The 22,076-nt window shown below is 44.8% G+C and overlaps 1 pseudogene; it reads left to right on the plus strand.

The window, feature by feature from the left end:
• The window catches only part of LOC108407984 (small G protein signaling modulator 1-like), a 36,858-nt pseudogene extending 15,377 nt beyond the window's left edge, over nucleotides 1-21,481 (plus strand).
• The last annotated feature ends 595 nt before the right edge of the window (nucleotides 21,482-22,076 follow it).

Consider the following 22,076-nt stretch of genomic DNA (forward strand, 5'->3'; position numbering starts at 1 on the left):
ATCCTAACAGAAACCTTGTGAGATTAATGTTCTTACCACCCCTATTTTACAGTAAGGAAACTGAGGCACGGGGAGGGGCAGAAGTTGCCCACAGTTGCACAGCTGGTTAGCGGCTGGCAGAGGATCTTTGAGAGATCTGCACCCAGAATAATTTAAATCCACGGGCAGGTTAGGCAGTATGTAAACATTCATTCAAAGCCAAGTAGTTGCTAACAAAAGCAGTGCCCAAAACCTCTCAATATTCCTCTTTACACATATCGTAACCTTGGCCAGGCTCTTAACCCTTGAAGTGCTGGCGTGCTCTTTTATGGAATGATGATAACTAATATACTCAATTCTGGGGTTTTGTCCTAGGTTTTTTAGGTAAGGTAAGCCTTAACACTAGTCTGACACCCAGCAGGTTCCCAATAAGGAATAGCTCTTGTTATGTACATTTAACTCTTGAACAACATGGATTTGAACTGCATGGGTCCACTTATACCTGGATGTTTTTTCAATAAATATATTGGAAACATTTTTGGAGATTTGCAGCAAGTTGAAAAAACATTTTCTTCTCTGTAGCTTACTTTATCATAAGAATACATTATATAATACATATACAAAATAAGTGTTCATCAATTGTTAACATTACAAGTAAGGCTTCCAGTCAACAGGAGGCTATATTAGTAGTAAAGGTTTTTGGGGAGTCATAAGTTATACATGGATTTTTGACTACAAGGGGTGGGGGCAGTGCTCCTAATGCCCACATTCTTCAAGGGTCAGCTGTACTCACTTTTCCCATAAACATTGATTATGCTCCTTTTACATACCAGAGTGAGCTCCTAGTCTGGTGTGTAAGCCAGATAAGATACAGGTAAGAAGATTCTTAACAGAGGGCTGCCCAGAGTACCAGAAATAAGATAGGGGCTATCGGAGTGGCCTGCATAGAGTCTTTTTCCCAGAGGGGAACACTGAGGCCCAGAGAGGGAAAGTGTTTTGCCTGTGGTCACACAGCAAGTTAGTTGTAGAGCCTAGGCTACAACCTGGGCATCACGATTGGAGGATGGCTATGCAGGGCCTCCAGGAAAGACAGAGAAATGGGAAGATTATTACTGAGTTCTCTCTTCAAATGTCCTTTGTGGAAGCACAGTGTTGTTAGCACACCTTGGGCTCAGAGACCTGGATTTGGAGCCCGGCTTCACCACTTATTTGCCAGGCAGTCCTGCGCAATTCAGTTCACCTCTTAGAGCCTCAGTTTCCACATCTGAAAAAGGGGCATGGTTTTTCTTTCTTCCCTGGCTGTGGCAGAGATTGAATGAGACTCATAGTGCTAGCTGGCACTGGAATTACAATAGTAATGACAACGATGTGGTTCCTTAACCCGGGCAAAGCTCAACAGAGCTGTGATCCAGTTGCCTCTCCCTGGAGGACAGGAGGAATAGCTAACATTGGTAAAGCACTCACTGTGTAGCAGGCTCTGTGCAAAGTGCTTTCCATGCTTTTTTCGTACCTCATCCTAACAGAAACCTTGTGAGATTAATGTTCTTACCACCCCTATTTTACAGTAAGGAAACTGAGGCACGGGGAGGGGCAGAAGTTGCCCACAGTTGCACAGCTGGTTAGCGGCTGGCAGAGGATGTGCACAGAGATGTTCTGTCCTCGGGCGGTGAGCTGGGTTAACCACTAAGCTCTCTTGCTGCCTTTTGATGGGGTGGAAGGTAGAGAGGCATACATGCTTTTCCCTAGGATGCTGTCACCAGTTTGGTGACTATGGGGCCCCCCGATCCCCAAGGCAGCCCTTTGTGACTGAGCTGGGCTGGGTGCTGGGGAGCACAGGCAGAGCAGAGTCTGCTGACCACTGTGTCTGTGCAGCGGCTGTGGAGGCCTGTGTCCTGCATGGGCTGCAGCGACGGGCGGCGGGTTTCCTGCGCAGCAACAAGGTTGCAGCTCTCTTCATGAAAGTAGGTAAGAGCTTCCCGCCTGCTGAGGAGTTGAGCCACAAAGTCCAGGACCTGGAGCATCTGATTGAGAGCACGTGAGTGTGGAGTTCGGGGTGTGGGTGGGGGCACTCCCTACCCCAGAGGACAGCCCATACCTTCCCTGAGCTTGCAGAAGCCTATGCCTCCTTGTGTGCCCCCCCTTGTCCTTTCGCCTCCTCAAAACTGCCAGACTCTTTCCTACCCCAGGGCCTTTGCACATGCTGCACCTACCACCAGGTTCACACCCTTCATCTTCCATGGCTGGTTCCGTGGTGTCATTCAGTCCTTTGCCTAGCTAAGGGTAAATTCTAACCCTCACCCCATTTCTCTTCCATATCGCTCTGTTTATATTCTCCCCTGTTGTTAGCACCATCTGTAATTCATATTTTTGTTTACTGTTTGTTTATGTAATTATGTGTATCTTTGTTTACTGTTTATTTGATTGTTATCTGTCTCCTCGATGACTCTAAATGCTATGAGGACTGGCAGCTATATCTGTGTTACTCCCCTTTATGTCCCCTGCATCTGGGACAGTGCCCAGCACATGGTAAATGGCCAAGAAACAACTGTTGAATGAGTAAATGCCTACTGGGAGCCAAGCCCTGTTCTAAATGCAGGAAAAATCAAAGTTTAATGAAATCGATATGGTTTCCAATTGCATGGACCAGTAGCTCACATTGAGGCAACTACCAAAGGGGAGACGTAGCTTCACTCACTTTTCTTTGGGGCTGATTTTATGTATCGGGAGGCAGCTCCTGGCCTGAGTGTGTGTGTATACAGGAGTGTTTCCACCAGAGCCACCCCTAGAGTCCCAACTACATGGCCAAATCTCAGACCTGGAGCTTGGTAAGGGATGGCAGATAGGTTTCAATTCCAGTTGATTCTGGTGGCTGCCCAGGGGATTGTGTCATGAAAGATTCTAGAGCTGATTGGACATCAAATGGTTGAGATTCATGGGAAAGAGTGCATGGATTGATTAGCTATGTCTGTTATGGGCAGGAGAATGGAGAGAGAGGCATGCATGCCATGTGTTTGCCATCTCTGCCATGGGAGATCACTCCATTTCACAGGATGAGAAATGGCCCTTTCCTTGCCCTGCAGGCCCTGCAGGCCCTGCTGGCCAGAACTGCACGATGGTCTGGCCTCTGGGTTTGGCATTGCCAGCTCCCATTTGGAATCTGACCCCTCAGCCACCTGGTCTTCCAGTACCTTCCAATCCTTATGCTAAATTTCCAGGTGTTTACTGATAGCTTCTTAAAGGGCTGGAATTACATGGCCCTTCTATAATATTGGGAGTTCCTAATGCATGAACTAGAGGTGCCCATGCCAGGTGGTAAAAGAGAGCCACTCATTCATTCATGCAATCAGTCATTCAGGAACATACTTATGAGCCCCTCCTATATGCCAGACACTGTGCTGGGCCCTGGAGATACAGACATGAAAAAGGCCAATGCTTGCCACATGGTAGATTCTGAAGTATTTTATTTAAAAAGGTAGTGAATTGCTTAGTTCGTGCCCTCAAGGTCACACTGGGGAGGGGAAGACAGAAAAGTGATGAGGAAGTTACAGAGGAGGCTGAGGAGCACAGGGGAGGGCCCCTCCCCAGGGGCCCTCCCCAGCTCTGAGTGGCCCAGGAGGGCTTCCTGAAGGGATGGACGCCCTCACAGACCTGAAGAGTGAGGAGGGGCCAGCCTGGGAATGGGCTGGGGAGGGAAACAGGGAAGGAGCAGCTCCTGGCCAGTGTTCAGGTGGGTACCTGGCAGCCTTGGGGACCTGCAGATGTCTCTGGCTGCATCGTGGGGGGTCTGCGGAGGAGAGGAAGGGATGGCTGCAGAGGAGAACCACAGCAAGGTCATGGCACACTCTGCTTGTCATGTGGAAAAGCTTGCTCCTCGAGGGCAGTGGGGAGCCCCTGAAGGAGATAATCCAAGACTCTTCTTGGCCAGCACTCGTTTCCAGCAGAGAGAGAGAGAGAGAGAGAAATATGGAGAGAAATATCAGTATGAGAATCTGGGTTGCCCGTCAACAGTGTATGGAAGTGTCTTTAGCCACATCTTCAAATCCACTGGGTATTACTATTTTTTCAACTCTTTACCCAGAGCAATATGGGCTCTCACTGTTGTCTCCATTGCCATTCCTTCATTTTTCTAGAGAAATTGAACATTTTCCCATTTGCATAGTGGTCCTGTTGGATCTCCTCTATAGTGAGTATCTATTCTCCTCCTTGACTGGTCTTGAAGGTGAAACCAGATCCAGGGCCTCCGGGAGAATGTGCGGAAGCTGCTGAAGCTGCCCAGTCTGTCCCCACTTGCCATCAAGCACCTTTGGATCCGTACTGCCCTGTTTGAGAAGGTCCTGGACAAAATTGTGCATTACCTTGTGGAGAACAGCAGGTGAGTGGGACAGGCCAGACACCTATCTGGGCGTGCTCTGCCACCAACTGCTGACCCTCATGGGAATTACACCCTCTCACACAAAGCCACTTGATTTTGAAGTGATGAAATACAGGTCTTCTGGATGTTTGACTCTGACCTAGCTTAGCTTAGATTCTTGGGAAAATTTGGGTGTTTAATAGCAACACAGGGTCTTCATATTTGCGTTGGGATATTGGGATCTTGTAATCTTAGGGACCTTCCTTCTCCTGTGAATTAAGCCCACAGTCTATTCACCAACTATGGCCCTAAAGGAATCAGTTTCTCTATGCTTCTGTTTCTTTTGGTAAGTGGGATAGGGATTGCTGCCACTTTGGAGAAGAGTCAAGAAGAGGCATTAGTGAGAACAGCATTATGAAGATGAGTAGTGATTTTTACATTTTCTCCCCTACCTCAGATTAACCTGGTGTAAAGGTTTTATAGTATGAGTCTTCTTGGCAACCATTTATCCATGCATGCATAAATTCATCCAATAAATACTTAATGAGTATCTACTATGTGATAGGCAGTAACTTAGATGTTGGGGATACATTGGTCTTACCTGTCAGGTTTAAGAACTTGCATATTATCCAGGAGCAGTGGGGAGCCACTGACAAATCCACTATCTGAGACGCCTCATGGCTAGCCCTCCTTTCCAGCCTGAGAGAGAAATATCAGAATCTCCCTATCTTTTCGTATATGAAAGTACCTATTTAACGACATCTTCACACACAGTGGGTTTTATTGTCATCTTTTATTCTTTGCCCATTTGCTAGGAAAATATGTATGAAAGTACAGAACAGAGAAACTGGGAGGTTCACCATTGGTATAATACAGTTAACTAAGTGACAGGCTTTATTTGGATTTCACCAATTTATATATATAATTTTTTCTATATGGTTCTATGAAAATTTTAATACATGTATTGTTTCATAGGACCAATACCACATTCAGGATTTAGAACTGTTCCAAAGGAACCCATCACCCTGAAAAAACTCCCTGGCACTACCCTTTAGAGTCACATCTTGCTCCCAACTCTTCCTGCTATTTTTAAAGGCAGCCTTTCTGAAGTCTGTAATCATGTTGCTGCTGATTTTAGGAATGGATGCTGAATGGCAGAGTGGAAAGTGCCTTAAAGTAGTATCTTCAGATCTGACAGCAGAATGTGGAGACTTGATGTTAAGCATGCCTAGGTCATGTCAGTTCTGCTTCAGCCAATATTCTGGTTGATAGAAGATGGCCTTGGGGTAAAATGGCAATGATGTGGCCACTGCTTGTAAGAATTGCCTTGTGTCAGAGTCTGTGCTGTTGCTATACACACAGGTCAGCATTTAATCCTCCCAACAATCTGGTCAGGTAAGTTCTCGCATTCTCCTCATTTTACAACTGAGGACAACAAGGCTCAGAGAGGGTAATCATCCAGCAACACACAGCGAGAGAAGAGGTTGCAGAACTGGGTTCCCACTCAGTCCCTCTGATTCTAGATCCTGTGTTCTTCACTCTCTGTTGTAGGATCGGAAGAGCCAAGCTGGCTGGGTATAGCTTGCATCCACCTGCTGTGTGGTCTGCAGCAGTCTCTGACCCTCTCTGGGCCTGAGATCCCTTAGCATCAGAACTAAGGAATTTCCAACTCCAAAATTCTGTTAGTATCTAGACTACAAGTTTTCAAAGAATTAGAAACTACACAACTCAAACAAACCAAAACCAAAATCACCCAGCAGAAACATTGTATACATGGTGAAAGGAAAGGAGCGACACACAGCAGCAATTTACCGGAGAATTCCACTTTATTAGGGGAAGGTGCTGGGTTATATAGGAAGGGGCATGGGGTGATTGTGGTGTTACTTCTACTAGACTGGTGCCTATTGGCTAGGTGCTGGGATTGGGAGGGGGGCTAGAGGTGATTGGGCTTCAGGTGGCGCCGGCGGAACCGAGGACCCCCCTCCCCCACCCCAAGAGAAGCCGGAAGTTCACCATCTTATTGGTGAGGGCCCTTCACATGGGACCACATGTTGTGTGAAGAGTCAGAAGCTGGGGGGCATTTTTGAGCATGTCAGGCCAGTGTCATCCACATTAGGTATCTGGACAGGAAGGCCTGTTAATACAGCCTTTGGGGAGACACCACGGCTAAGCGTTTTATTGGCTCAGTAACTTTAGAAGAGCAGACATCATCTTGAGACAGGGACTGTGGGCTTGGAGTAGGGTGAGGGCCTCTGGGGGCTGTGGAGGGGGGAAAGCAGGTTAATCCCAGTCAACAATGTAACAATGTGCAAAGAAACTCCTACCAAAACTCACTTAAACATTAAGCAAAGTCAGAGTCACATTAGTTCTCTAGGGTAAAAATATCAAACTAGGAATATAGGCATTCTTCAGTGAAATTAGTTAAAACTAAAAAGCCAGGAGTAACTTGGCCTGGAATGTTTGAATATCACCCAGGTAAGAGAATACCTCTGCACAGCCCATGTCTTCATTGCATCAATTGAATCATGCCTCTGTGGGATTTGCTTTGTCCTGCTGAGGGGCCCAGCTTATTATTTTTTTTACTCTACCCATGTGTTGCTTTTCCTCCTCCATCCCTGATCAAGTGATTAGCAATCAAGGCAATTGATTTAGCAAGCAAGCTCAGTCATAAACAAGGTAGTAAAAACAGGAAGGATTCCATCTTAAGGATAAGATTGCATTTTAAAACCCAATTGGTTATATGGGGGGAACTTGGTGATGGTTGGAGTCTAGTAAACATAATGTTCCTCATGTAATTGTAGATTAATGATACCAAAATAAAAATAGATAAAAATAAAAAACCCAGTTGGTTAAAAAGTAAATTTCTTAACATACTCTTTAACAAGCAGACAATAACTCAGCCCACCTTGGGAGCAAGGCAGGCAGTCTTGACTGATAATGCTCCCAGACCAGGAAGCTGCTATCCTGGGAGAAACTCAGAGCAGTAAATTTCTTGTAAATAACTGGAGGACTAATAAGAAACTGTCTCTTCAAAGATAAACCTTTTGGTGCCACTTAACAGGTCTGCTTCCCTAGCCCTTTGTCTCTCAACCAGGTGTAAATCCCCTAGACAACACCCCACCCCAGGCTCTAGTCCCCTCCAGGCACCAGGAGCTCTGTCCTCTCACTTTATTGCTACATAAAAGCCTCTGCCTTGCTCTCCCACCTTGAGTGTTTGCAAAGTTCATTCTTTGACTCCACAAACAAGAACCCCGGCGGCACCCAGGCATCAATCTGAGCCTCTAAGTGACTTCCTGTCTGAAATTGAAGGTGCTGTAGAAGCAGATGGTTAGCCGGGTCTCAGCAGCCTTCTAATTATTATTTCTGGTGCCCTCACTAAGGCTTGATCATAGGCCTGTATGCACCTTACATCCGCTCTCCCTCCCAATCCTTCCCATAGGCCTATGGGATGAATGTTTGTTATCCCTATTTACAGATGGGGCAGCTGAGGCTCCCAGAGTTAACTGGGAGGCAGGCAGGGGATTGAGCCCTCTCTGTTCTTAACCACCACACCACTGTGTATTGTGCACCCTCTGTGGGTTGCGATCCAAACCTACGTGTCCTTTCCTCTCTTCCCAGTAAATACTATGAGAAGGAAGCGCTCCTGATGGATCCTGTGGATGGCCCCATCCTTGTGTCTTTGCCGGGTAAATGGTTTGGTGCTCTGAGCTTCACCTGGATCTCTGTTATTGGCTCTGGGGGTGGGGGCACCTCCTAAGGGCCATTCTCACCTCCCTCTAGCCTCCTGCATCACACCTCACTGGTTCCCTGTGTCTTACTCCCAGGATCTATGCTTGTCTCTCTTTAGTAGGATCCTGGAGCACCTTAGCTGGTGGGGGGGGGGGGGGGAGGCAGGGTTAGTGAAATAGGTGTCCCATCTGGAGGTAGACGGGAGGCGGAATTGCTGTGGGCCTGGATTCCCAGCCCCCGTGTGCCCCACAGTGGGGCCCTGTACCCTCGAGTACACCAAGATGAAGACTGCGAATCTCTTCTGGACCGACCCCTCGGCCAATGAGCTTGTCCAGAGGCACCGCATTCACAGCTCACATCTGTGGCAGACTCACCCACCAAGCATCCGGCCCTCTGTGTGAGTGGGGTGAACGGCGGGCTCTGGGGGTGCTAAGTTCCAGACTTAGTGTGGAGGTGAGGAAGGGTGGGGGCCTTGAAGGTCGCTCCAGGCCTCACCCTCCACCTCCCTTCACACGGCCAGATCCAGAAGAGGCATTCGAGTGGCAGCATGGATGACCGGCCATCCCTCTGCCTGTGACTTTGTCGAGTCCCTGCACCAGAACTCCAGGGCCACCCTGCTCTACGGCAAGAATAACGTGCTGGTCCAGCCGGTGAGAGTTCATCCTGGGCCCACCTTCCCCCAGGGTTCTGCCTCCAGGTTATGGAGGCGGGATTCCCTCTGGCTCCAGGTTGTCCATCCATCCATCCACCCACTCACCCATCTATTATTCATTCATCTACTGATATCTCTATCTCTCCATCCACCATGTGACAGTATTTCCTTCTACCCATCTATCCATCCACATTTCCAGCCAATCAACCAGCAATTCTCTTCCAGTCTCTACACCCAACCACCCCTTCATCTATGCATCCACTCATCATTCCTTTATCTATCTGCCTGTATTTATATCCATCCATCCATCTATCCATTTGTCTATTTATTTTCCAGTCCCATCTTTACCTGTCCACCCAGCCTTCTGTCCATTCATTCTTTCTTGCTATCACTTACTCATCTAGCAAACATTTATTCTGAACCCACTAGATGCTTATAATATTAAGATAAAAATCTCCACAGCTGATATTTATGGAGTGCTTCCTATGCATCCAGCACCATGCTAAGTGCTTCTAACTGTGTTAACTCATTTAAACCTCACAATAAACATTTGTAGCAAATAGTAATATAGATGGTAACACTGAGGCTCATACAGGGGCAGTAAGGGGCAGAGTTATGATTTGAATCTGGGGTGGCCAGAGTCTGTGCCATTTACCAGTCACCCTCTATGCCCCAGCACTGAGCCAGGCCCCGGGCATGGGTGGTGAGCAGGGCACATGAAACCCCTCTCCTCATGTGATACCTCCTTTGCTGTCTCCTCCCTGAGACCATTTGGATCAGGGTGGGGTTTGGGCTCAGCTGGCAGAAAGCAGAGGGCGGACTGTTGGCCCCCCCAGCTCTGCAGTCACAGCTGTGACTGCTGGGTGACCCTGAGCAAGTCGCTTTTCCCGCTGAGCCTTAGGACCCACATCACAGTGGGTACCAGACTGTGTCCTTAGACCTGAGACGCTGTAAATTAAGATGCTCTGTTTTTTAACATAGCATCAGGAAATTAAACATTATATACAATGTTTTCTCAATACCTGGAAATTTTATTTTACACTTTTTGAAGGGGCTTTATGTGACCATTTGGATATGTATTTTTAAATTATACATTACTCTTATATGCACACACAAAGGAAAATATAATTGAAATACATTAGTGAAGATAGTCCTAAAACTTCACATGTCAGGGTCCAATTTTCTGTATCACTTTTTGACTGAGAGTCATTGCTCTACTTATTTTTCCACCAAATATCATTTTCCATTCCATCAGAAGAAAGGATCAAGAAATTATAGCCTGTGAGCCAAATGTGGCCCTCTACCTGCTTTTCTAAGTAGTTTTATTGGAACACACCCCTGCCTGTTTGTTCACGCATCATGTATGGCTGCTTCTGTGCTGTGATGGCAGAGCTGAGTGGCAGCCAGTGAGCCTGTGTGGTGTGCGAAACCAAAAGGACTCCCTGTCTGACCCTTCACAGAAGTTTGCTGACCTCCGATCAAGAGCATAGGAGGTGCAGCATTTCCTCCAAGCATGTGCTCTTCGTTGTTGCTTTGCAGGAAAATCTGGAGTAGTGGCCCCCATGCAGTGGTGACTGATGTGTCAGACATCACCGTACACTCCATTGCTCTATTCCCAGCCTTGCTGCCTACACAACTTTTCGATTCAAAGCTGAAGCACAGTCTCATTTTTTGAAGACATTTAAAATGGCACCTGTCCTCCACATGTGATGTAACAACCATGTACAAAACTTAAAGTAACAACAATCTGAACAGCTCTGACAGTTTGCATGAGGTCAGGCAATGACATACATCACAATTGTGAGATGCCACTGAGCATAAGTGCATCTCTGTTTCAGGTACATTAAAATGTGGAAAGCAAACGTGCCTCTTGGAATTGCTGAGATGCTGCCACATATCTATTTACACATCATGTATGGCTGAGATACTGCACCTACCTCATGGGGCTGCAGGCACATGTGGCTCAACTGGGGCATCGGTGTGAAACCGGGCCAAGCCTGGTACACAGGAGGTGCTCAGTGTTAGTTGTCTGTGTCCACACACTGAGGTGAATTTGGTGCAGGGGCTGCCTCCTCTGTGTGTGAGGCTTGGACACAACCCCCTCTGGCCTGCCCCACTTGGAATAAAACAGTGGTGAGAAGCTCTGCAGGCACTTTGGGAAGTCAGAGGGTCAGGCTGCTGGGTGGGGGGTGAGGCATAGGCATTTGGGGAGGGGGCTACTGGGTAATGTCTTTGGATGAGCTCAGCTGCCATTTCTTTCTCCCTTACAACAAGCCAAAATGATGCCAGTTAAATGCTTACTGTTAAAGAAAAGATTGTAAAGAACCATCCAGCTCTGCCCGTGCAGCAGGGCATCTGGAGGTGCGGGTGTGAAAGCATTGTGGGTGGGCAGCATTCACAGCTGGACCTATAGAATCCAACCTGGGTGGTTGGCTGCAAATGGCTTTGCCTAGCATGGCACCCTGGAAGGCCTTGGGTTATCCAAATGCACATGGCCTTGGAAGGAAAGCCCCAGCCTTTTGGCTCCAGTTGTGCGTCCATAAGTCAGCTGGATGAGGGTCCATACCCATGGTGACTCCAGCACTATGACCAGGCCTGGGTCCTCCTCTCTCTGCAGAGTGATGACATGGAGGCTGTGCCAGGATACCTGTCCCTGCACCAGACGGCCGACATCATGACCTTGAAGTGGACACCCAACCAGCTGTGGAGGACCTGGACTATGAGAAGAGGTAGGTCACCATGTCCCTCCTCTCCTCTTGGCACAAGGAAGTGTGTACCACCCACTTGGCCCAGCCTCCCTGCATCTGTGTCCTCATGAGTAACTCAGTGCCCCAGGAGCCTCTGGGAACTAACCAGAAGAATCTTGAGGTATGTGAATTAGGCAGAGCCCTGGTCAAAACACCACCCAGAGAAAGAAGTCTTAACCAAGATCTTGAAAGCCTACAAATGGCAAATATTCTCCCATCTGCTGCCACCTTTCCCATCATTCAGTGAAAAGGGAGGGAGGAGGGACTGGTTGGTGGGCGTCTTGTTCGGGGCTTGGGTCCTGTGATATCCTGGGATTTGTAAGAACCAGCAAAGGCTTTGGAGGCATGCTCCAGAGAAACACAGGGATCGGGGATCCCTGCTGTACTCGCTATGTTCTAGCACAATCAGAGAAGGCTTCAGGAAGAGCAAAGGGAAGCCACCATGCAGAGGTGTGGCCAGCTTGGTCATTTCAGCTGGAGGAGTCATGGTAGCTCGTGGGAGGCAGAGGCAGTGGTTTTTGCTGCTCTCAGTCCACAGCTAAACCAATTTTTCTTCTACATTTTCTTGATTTCTTAAAAAGTTTTGATTGTGATAGATGAGGGAGCCAAGATGGCGGCCTGAGTAGAGCAGCAGAAATCTCCTCCCAAAACCACATATATTTTTGAAAATACAACAAGGACAACTATTCCTAAAAGAGAGACCAGAAGACACAGGACAACAGCCAGACCACATCCACACCAGTGAGAACCAAGCACCTCGCGAAGGGGGTAAGATACAAGCCGCGGCCTGGCAGGACCCAAACGCCCCCTCACCCCAGCTCCCAGCGGGAGGAGAGGAGTCAGAGCGGGGAGGGAGAGGGAGCTCAGTACTGCTAAACACTCAGCCCTAGCCATCTGCATCAGAGTGCAGACACAGTGTGTGCGTGGGGTGCTGGAAACTAGGGAAACAGGACAGTAAGACCTGTGAGCGGGTCCACACAGCCAGCGCCCCTGGGACAAAGAAAAGCAAGTGCTTTTTGAAAGTCTTAAAGGGACAGGGATCCCACAGCTGGACGAAAGCTTCCAGGGACACTTAGTCGAGCTTCTGGGAATCCCGAGGAACTCTGGGCACTCTAACCCCCTGGGCAGCAGGGAGCTCAGAGGCCTCTCACGGAGATGAAAAGCCTCCCGGCTGTTTCACCTCCACCATAGCTCTGCCATATTGGAGCAGCAGCTGGAGGCAGGCCATGCCCACAGCAAATGCAGAGCTAAACTCCATAGCGGCCGGCAAGAATCAGAAGCCCCATCTACACACAGCTGCCCAGCACAAGCCGCTAGAGGTTGCTGTTCTCCCAGGAGAAGGCCATAAACCAACAAGAAGGGACGTTGTCCCAGCCATCACTTGTGCCAGCTCCACAAACTATCTGTATTGCCATGAAAAGGCAGAAAATTTTGATACAGACCAAAATCACAACCCCTGAGAAGAAGATAGACCTAACCAGTCTTCCTAAAAAAGAATTCAAAATAAAAATCACAAACATGCTGACAGAGCTGCAGAGAAATATACAAGAGCTAAGGGATGACGTCCGGAGGGAGATTACAGAAATGAAACAATCTCTGGAAGGATTTATAAGCAGAATGGATAAGATGCAAGAGGCCATTGATGGAATAGAAACCAGAGAACAGGAATGCATAGAAGCTGATGCAGAGAGAGATAAAAGTATCTCTAGGAATGAAACAATATTAAGAGAACTGTGTGACCAATCCAAAAGGAACAATATCTACATTATAGGGATACCAGAGGAAGAAGAGAGAGAAAAAGGGATAGAAAGTGTCTTTGAAGAAATAATTGCTGAGAACTTCCCCAAACTGGGGGAGGAAATAGTTGCTCAGACTACAGAGGCACAAAGAACTCCCAACAGACAGGACCCAAAGAGGACAACACCAAGACACATAATAATTAAAATGGCAAAGATCAAGGATAAGGACAGAGTATTAAAGGCAGCCAGAGAGAAAAAAAAGGTCACCTACAAAGGAAGACACATCAGGCTATCATCAGACTTCTCAACAGAAACCTTACAGGCCAGAAGAGAATGGCATGATATATTCAGTGCAATGAAACAGAAGGGCCTTGAGCCAAGGATACTGTATCCAGCACAATTATCATTTAAATATGAAGGAGGGATTAAGCAATTCCCAGACAAGCAAAAGTTGAGGGAATTTGCCTCCCACAAACCAGCTGTACAGGATATCTTAGAGGGACTTCTCTAGATGGGAGCACTCCTAAAAAGAGCACAGAACAAAACACTCAACATGAAGAATGGAGGAGGAAGAATAAGAAGGGAGAGAAATAAATATCAGACTGTGTTTATAATTGCTCAATAAGCGAGTTAAGTTAGACAGTAAGGTAGTAAAGAAGCTAACCTTGAACTTTTCGTAACCACGAATCTAAAGCCTGAAATGGCAATAAGTACACATCTTTCAATAATCACCCTAAATGTAACTGGACTGAATGCACCAATCAAAAGACACAGAGTAATAGAATGGATAAAAAAGCAGGACCCATCTATATGCTGCTTACAAGAGACTCACCTCAAACCCAAAGACATGCACAGATTAAAAGTCAAGGGATGGAAAAGATATTTCATGCAAACAACAGAGAGAAAAAAGTTTTGCAATACTAGTATCAGACAAAATAGACTTCAAAACAAAGTAACAAGAGATAAAGAAGGACACTACATAATGATAAAGGACTCAGTCCAATAAGAGGATATAACCATTATAAACATATATGCACCCAATACAGGAGCACCAATATATGTGAAACAAATACTAACAGAATTAAAGGAGTAAATAGAATGCAATGCATTCATTTTTGGAGACTTTAACACACCACTCACTCCAAAGGACAGATCCACCAGACAGAAAATAAATAAGGACACAGAGGCACTGAACAACACACTAGAACAGATGGACCTAATAGACATCTATAGAACTCTACATCCAAAAGCAACAGGATATACATTCTTCTCAAGTGCACATGGAACATTCTCCAGAATAGAACACATACTAGGCCACAAAAAGAGCCTCAGTAAATTCTGAAAGATAGAAATCCTACCAACCAACTTCTCAGACCACAAAGGTATAAAACTAGAAATAAACTGTACAAAGAAAGCAAAAAGGCTCACAAACACTTGGAGGCTTAACAACATGCTTCTAAATAATCAATGGATCAACGACCAAATTAAAATGGAGATCCAGCAATATATGGAAACAAATGACAACAACACAAAGCCCCAACTTCTGTGGGACGCAGCAAAAGCAGTCTTAAGAGAAAATTATATAGCAATCCAGGCATATTTAAAGAAGGAAGAACAATCCCAAATGAATGGTCTAATGTCACAATTATCGAAATTGGAAAAAGAAGAACAAATGAGGCCTAAGGTCAGCAGACGGAGGGACATAATAAAGATCAAAGAAGAAATAAATAAAATTGAGAAGAATAAAACAATAGCAAAAATCAATGAAACCAAGAGCTGATTCTTTGAGAAAATAAACAAAATAGAAAAGCCTCTAGCCAGACTTATTAAGAGAAAAAGAGTCAACACACATTAACAGAAATGAGAAAGGAAAAATCACAACGGACCCCACAGAAATACATAGAATTATTAGAGAATACTATGAAAACCTATATGCTAACAAGCTGGAAAACCTAGGAGAAATGGACAACTTCCTAGAAAAATACAACCTTGCAAGACTGACTCAGAAAGAAACAGAAAATCTAAACAGACCAATTACCAGCAACGAAAGTGCAGCGGTAATCAAAAAACTACCCAAGAACAAAATCCCCGGGCCAGATGGATTTACCTCAAAATTTTATCAGACATACAGAGAAGGCATAATACCCATTCTCCTTAAAGTTTTCCAAAAAATAGAAGAGGAGGGAATACTCCCAAACTCATTCTATGAAGCCAACATCACCCTAATACCAAAACCAGGCAAAGATCCCACCAAGAAAGAAAACTACAGACCAATACCCCTGATGAATGTAGGTGCAAAAATACTCAACAAAATATTAGCAAACCGAATTCAAAAATATATCAAGAGGATAATACACCATGACCAAGTGGGATTCATCCCAGGGATGCAAGGATGGTATGACATTCAAAAATCCATCATCATCCACCACATCAACAAAAAGAAGGACAAAAACCACATGATCATCTCCATAGATGCTGAAAAAGCATTCGACAAAATTCAACATCCATTCATGATAAAAACTCTCAACAAAATGGGTAGAGAGGGCAAGTACCTCAACATAATAAAGGCCATATATGATAAACCCACAGCTACATCATACTGAACAGCGAGAGGCTGAAAGCTTTTCCTCTGAGATCGGAAACAAGACAGGGATGCCCAGTCTCCCCACTGTTATTCAACGTTGGACTGGAGGTCCTAGCCACAGCAATTAGACAAAACAAAGAAATAGAAGGAATCCAGATTGGTAAAGAAGAAGTTAAACTGTCACTATTTGCAGATGACATGATATTGTACATAAAAATCCCTAAAGACTGCACTGCAAAACTACTAGAACTAGTATCGGAATTCAGCAAAGTTGCAGGATACATAATTAACACACAGAAATCTGTGGCTTTCCTATACACTAACAATGAACTAATAGAGAAATCAGGAAAACAGTTCCATTCACAATAGCATCAAAAAGAATAAAATACCTAGGAATAAACATAACCAAGGAAGTGAAAGACCCATACCCTGAAAACTATAAGACACTCTTAAATTAAAGAGGACACTGACAAATGGAAACTCATCCCATGCTCCTGGCTAGGAAGAATTAATATTGTCAAAATGGCCATCCTGCCCAAAGCAATATATAGATTCGATGCATTCCCTATCAAATTACCAACAGCATTCTTCAATGAACTGGAACAAATAGTTAAAAAATTCATATGGAAACACCAAAGACCCCAAATAGCCAAAGCAATCCTGAGAAGGAAAAATAAAGTGGGGGGGATCTCACTCCCCAACTTCAAACTCTACTGCAAAGCTACAGTAATCAAGACAATTTGGTACTGGCACAAGAACAGAGCCACAGACCAGTGGAACAGAGTAGAGACCCCAAACATTAACCCAAACATATATGGCCAATTAATATACAATAAAGGAGCCATGGACATACAATGGGGAAATGACAGTCTCTTCAACAGATGGTGCTGGCAAACTGGACAGCTGCGTGTAAGAGAATGACACTGGATCACTGTTTAACCCCATACACAAAAGTAAATTAGAAATGGATCAAAGACCTGAGTGTAAGTCATGAAACCATAAAACTCTTAGAAAAAAACATAGGCAAAAATCTCTTGGACATAAACATGAGCAATTTCTTTATGAACATATCTCCCTGGGCAAGGGAAACAAAAGCAGAAATGAACAAGTGGGACTATATCAAGCTGAAAGCTTCTGTACAGCAAAGGATGCCATCAATAAACAAAAAGGTGCCCTACAGTATTGGAGAATATATTCATAAATGACAGATCCGATAAAGGGTTGACATCCAAAATATATAAAGAGCTCATTACACCTCAACAATCAAAAATGAACAATCCCATAAAAAATGGCAGAGAAGCTGAACAGACAGTTCTCCAAAGAAGAAATTCAGATGGCCAACAGACACATTAAAAGATGCTCCACATTGCTTGTCATCAGAGAAATGCAAATTAAAACCACAATGAGATATCACCTCACACCAGTAAGGATCACCACCATCCAAAAGACAAACAACAACAAATGTTGGCAAGGATGTGGAGAAAGGGGAACCCTCCTACACTGCTGGTGGGAATGTAAATTAGGTCAACCATTGTGGAAAGCAGTATGGAGGTTCCTCAAAACACTCAAGATAGAAATACCATTTGACCCAGGGATTCCACTTCTAGGAATTTACCCTAAGAATGCAGCACTCCAGTTTGAAAAAGACAGATGCACTCCTATGTTTATTGCTGCACTATTTACAATAGCTAAGATATGGAAGCAACCTAAATGTCCATCAGTAGATGAATGGATAAAGAAGATGTAGTACATATACACAATGGAATATTACTCGACCATAAGAAAAAAAACAGATCCTACCATTTGCAACAACATGGATGGAGCTAGAGGGTATTATGCTCAGTGAAATAAGCCAGGTGTAGAAAGACAAGTACCAAATGATTTCACTCATATGTGGAGTATAAGAACAAAGGAAAACTGAAGGAACAAAACAGCAGCAGAATCACAGAACCCATGAATGGACTGATAGTTACCAAAGGGAAAGGGACTGGGGAGTATGGGTAGGAAGGGAGGGATAAGTGTGGGGAAAAAGAAAGGGGGCATTACGATTAGCATGTATAGTGTGTGTGGGGGCACGGGGAGGGCTGTGCAACACAGAGCAGAGAAGTAGTGATTTTACAGCATCTTACTATGCTGATGGACAGTGACTGTGAAGGGGTATGTGGGAGGGGGGACTTGGTGAAGGGGGGAGCCTAGTAAACATAATCTTCTTCATGTAATTGTAGATTAATGATACAAAAATAAAAAAATTTTAAAAAAATGATGATAGATGATAGATAGATAGATTCCCCACTAATAGAAACCAGGACTTCTTGGAGAAATGGCTGATTCCAGGTCTGGAGCAAGAAATGATGATCCTGGAACATCTTATCAGACCAGATAGCAAGGAGGCCAGTGGAGACAAAAGATCACATCACAAAGACACGGGAACCAGCTGCAAAGTGCTCCCAGGGGCCAAATTTGAGCGTCAATCGAGATTATAATTGTAAAGGATTAAAACTCATCAAATATATTTAAACCTTTAACTCATAAGTCTGCTTAAAACAGCATCACATTCAGAGGATGAGAAACTAATTTATTCTCTCGAAAACTGATAAATAATGGCAAAGAATCGAACATTTATCCTGCCTTTAGTATGTAAATAGCACCACTGGGTAGCCAAACGGTAGATGGGTAGAAACATCTCTTTATAGAAGTACTCAAGTCAGTATGTAAAAAAGAAATGTTAGAATTGGAATATCACCATTTTGAAACCCCCAGTGAATCAACAGTTAGGTATTGAGCAGCAACAGCTGTTAACCTTACAAAAAGGGGCAGACAGACATCACGTGCCTCCTGATGAAAGAACACACCACCACCCATGGTCTTGCCAAAAGGACTGAAGCTGAGGCTGATCCAACCTCTGGATTCAGCTGCCAGTTTGCAGGAAATACAGAGAAACATGTTGAATTGCATCAAGAGTATCAATCAGCAGAATCCAGCAGTGGGAAACTGTGGGTCAAAAGGCTCAGGTTCTTCAACAGATACATTATAAAGAAAAGAGAGGGATGGAGGAGGAAACCTGTAGATTAAAAGAGACTTGAAAGCTAGATCAGAATGTTTTTAAAAAGCGAGACTACATCGTATGTCTAGGAAGGCACATTCAAGCGATAAAACTATAAAGGAAGACAGAGAATAGATTAACTAGAAGAGTCAGAAGCAGGGTCACATCTGCAGGAAGGAAGGCAGTAGAGATTGAGAGAAGGCTTCTGGGGATGTTGGCAAAGTCCTATTCTTTGATCCGGTGGTGGTTGTTAAAATAGCTCCTTAAGCTATGCATTTGTTGCGCATATTTTTTTCTGTTTCATTTTACAATAAAAACATTTATTAAAAAAAAGTTTAATTGTGTAGAACTTGTAACATAAAAACATACAGAACTTTGGTACACTTTTTCTCCCATCCCTAACAGCCACCCACCTACCCTTTCTTCCTAGGTAATTATTCTGCAGCAGCATGGGGACATGATAGGATTTCATCTGTGAATATAGATGTGTGTACATGGTAACAAGGAGACATTCCCAAACGTTCTCATTTCTGTTGCTTTGGGGTTTCAGCATTTTCTTCACAGGACCCCTGGACCGAAAGAAATCCCAAACAGTTCCACTTAAGTGCATACAACTTAATAGTAGTAGTTTCTGTGCTGTCTGACAGATGTCGCTGTTTCCCCCCAAAATTTAAAATCTGAGCTGTTCCCTGTGCCCCTGTGATTTGGTTCACTGTGTTTGGTGCCCTGCTTCACAGCTGGGGAACTCACGTTTTTAAACTAGTATGTGCCAGGCTCTGTGTAACAGTTTAATGTACCTGATAATTTAATATGTAAAATGATAGTATGGCATAGGTAGTGAGGTTTTAGTTCCTAATGGGGAAATAGAGCCTCGGAGAGACGCTTCCCATCCAAATGTTCCAGCAGATTATCTATAGATATCACAACAATCAGTGTAAGCTTGATGAAGTTTCCTCATGTTTTGGATAAATGATTAAATTACCGTACTGACTTTAAGCCAGATTTATGCTGCCTCGTTTTTAAAAAAATAAAATTCACATACTTTGCACAAGTAGAATTAGCAAGCCTGGCAGGTTTTGTATAATGAATGTCTTGCCCCCAAATTGTGCCAATATGCTGTTTAATGCCACTCCCATGGCTGATTACGACCTTACTTGTCTTGCCTCAAGAGAGATGCTAAGATCTCATTTTAAAGGGATGTCTTGTTTTGGTAAGACTTTCAAACTGTAGGAAATTTATGCTCAGAAATGTGGAGAGAAAGAAGCCCTGTCATAGGACAAAGGCTGGAACCCCATGTGTCTGCGAATACTCACCCAGGACATCAAAGACAGGCAGGACGTCAAACTCCACCCCCTCTTGGATACAGGGGGACCTAAGCATGAAGCTCAGTGCACGGGGCTTCTCCCATCGTGGATTCTGGACCTCAAACACCACATCAAACTTTTTCTCTCATTGACAGGCTTCCAGCTGTCTCCTAATTACCCTGACGAACTCTCCTCAGTGCTGAAGCTGCTCCTGAAAACTTGTAAGGGGGCTGAGAAAGAGGATGAGGTCAGCATCAGATCGACCTCTGAGGAATGTGCCTTTGCCTGAGGAACCACCCAAAATTGTGAGGAGAGTACAAATTAACATTTATTGAGAAGAGCCTCCTAAGTAAAATGACAAGAGCAATCACTAACATTCTTGAGTGCTAGCCACTGTTCTGAGGGTGTGACCAGTCTTAACTCCTGTAATGTTCACAAGGACTGTATGACTTAGGTACTGTTATTATTAGTTTCCATTTTTTAGGTGGAGAAATAGATGCCCTGAGAGATTATATAACAGCCCAATCACACAGGCAGTAGGTGGCAGAATGCAGTTCAAACCCTGGCTTCCTTGTTCTAGAGTCTGTGTTCTTCCCTTCCTATCCTTTACTGTCTTATCTGATTATATGCTGGTAGACTTAATTTGCCCAGCCCTATAAGTTATTGGGAGTCATGGATGCAGAAATTGAGGTACAGATAGGTTAAGTGATTTGTTCAAAGTTTCACAGCCATTAGATGCTCTCTGCTTTAAAAACTAATACTATTAACCAGCTCACAATACTACAGAAATGATGAGTCAGTCCCCAGGCTGGCCATGAATTAACAATCATGTACTAGAGTTGGGCCTCAGTTTCCTATCTCTGAAATGGACATGGCCTAGGACAGTGGTTCACAAACTTTACCCAGGGCATTTATTTAAAAATTACAGATGTAAGTGAAATAAGCCAGGTGGAGAAAGACAAATGCCATATGATTTCACTTATTTGTGGAATCTGAAAACAAAACAAAACCACATGAACAAAATGCCAGTAGACTCATAGACACTGACAAGTGACTGGTGGTTACCATGAGGGAGGGGCTGGGGTAGGTGGATGGGGAGGCAGAGCCGGGTATAGGGGCACAAAAATTCTCAGTCATAATGGAAGTTGGTCGCAGGGATGGTAGTGCAGCATGGAGAACACAGCCAGTGATTCTGTAACATCTTCCTATGTTGACAGATAGTAACTGCACTAGTGGGGGTGAGGATTAAATAATATGGGTAACTGTTGAACCACTGTGTTGTGTACACTTGATTGACACCAATATAAGACTGTATATCAACGATACCCTAATAAAAAGAAATTACAGATGAAATTACAGATTGCAGATTCTTACCCAAGAATCTATTCTCACAAGCTGCGATTATATTTTTGGTTTGGATAAATCAGACACCAGCAGCCCCAGAGAGCTCACCTGTTTGTCCTCTGTCTCCGTGGGAGCTTGCCCGCCCAGCCACCCCTTCCCCAGGTAGGCAGGCCCGGACTCACCTTCACAACTTTCAACACCTGGACAGATGAGCAGCTCTTTGGAAACACCTCTCCTTCAGGAAACTGTAGATGATGACGATGACTTGGTTCACCTGCATGCGGAAATATGTTTCTGGCAGGAGCTGGTCTTCCATATACTTGTCCAGATGCGTGGCCGGGATGTCTCTGAGCTCCCCCATGATGCCTGGGGCAGGGACGGGAGAGCCAGTGGCTGTGAACGGGCTTCAGGAAGCCGTCAGCTTCTCTCCCTTCGGCTGCCTCAGCCTGGCTGCTCTCCGTTTCGTTTCCTGGGAAGGGAAGAGCTTAGCAAATGGCACATTGATTCCTGAACTGTATCTGCTCTCCCTGATCGCCCCTCCCTCCACTCTCTGGAAACTCCTCTGGTCCTTTAATGAGCTAACACAACAGGCCCTTCTTCAGAC

The sequence above is a fragment of the Manis javanica genome, chromosome 2 (genome assembly GCF_040802235.1).
Source record: "Manis javanica isolate MJ-LG chromosome 2, MJ_LKY, whole genome shotgun sequence".
Classification (NCBI taxonomy): domain Eukaryota; kingdom Metazoa; phylum Chordata; class Mammalia; order Pholidota; family Manidae; genus Manis; species Manis javanica.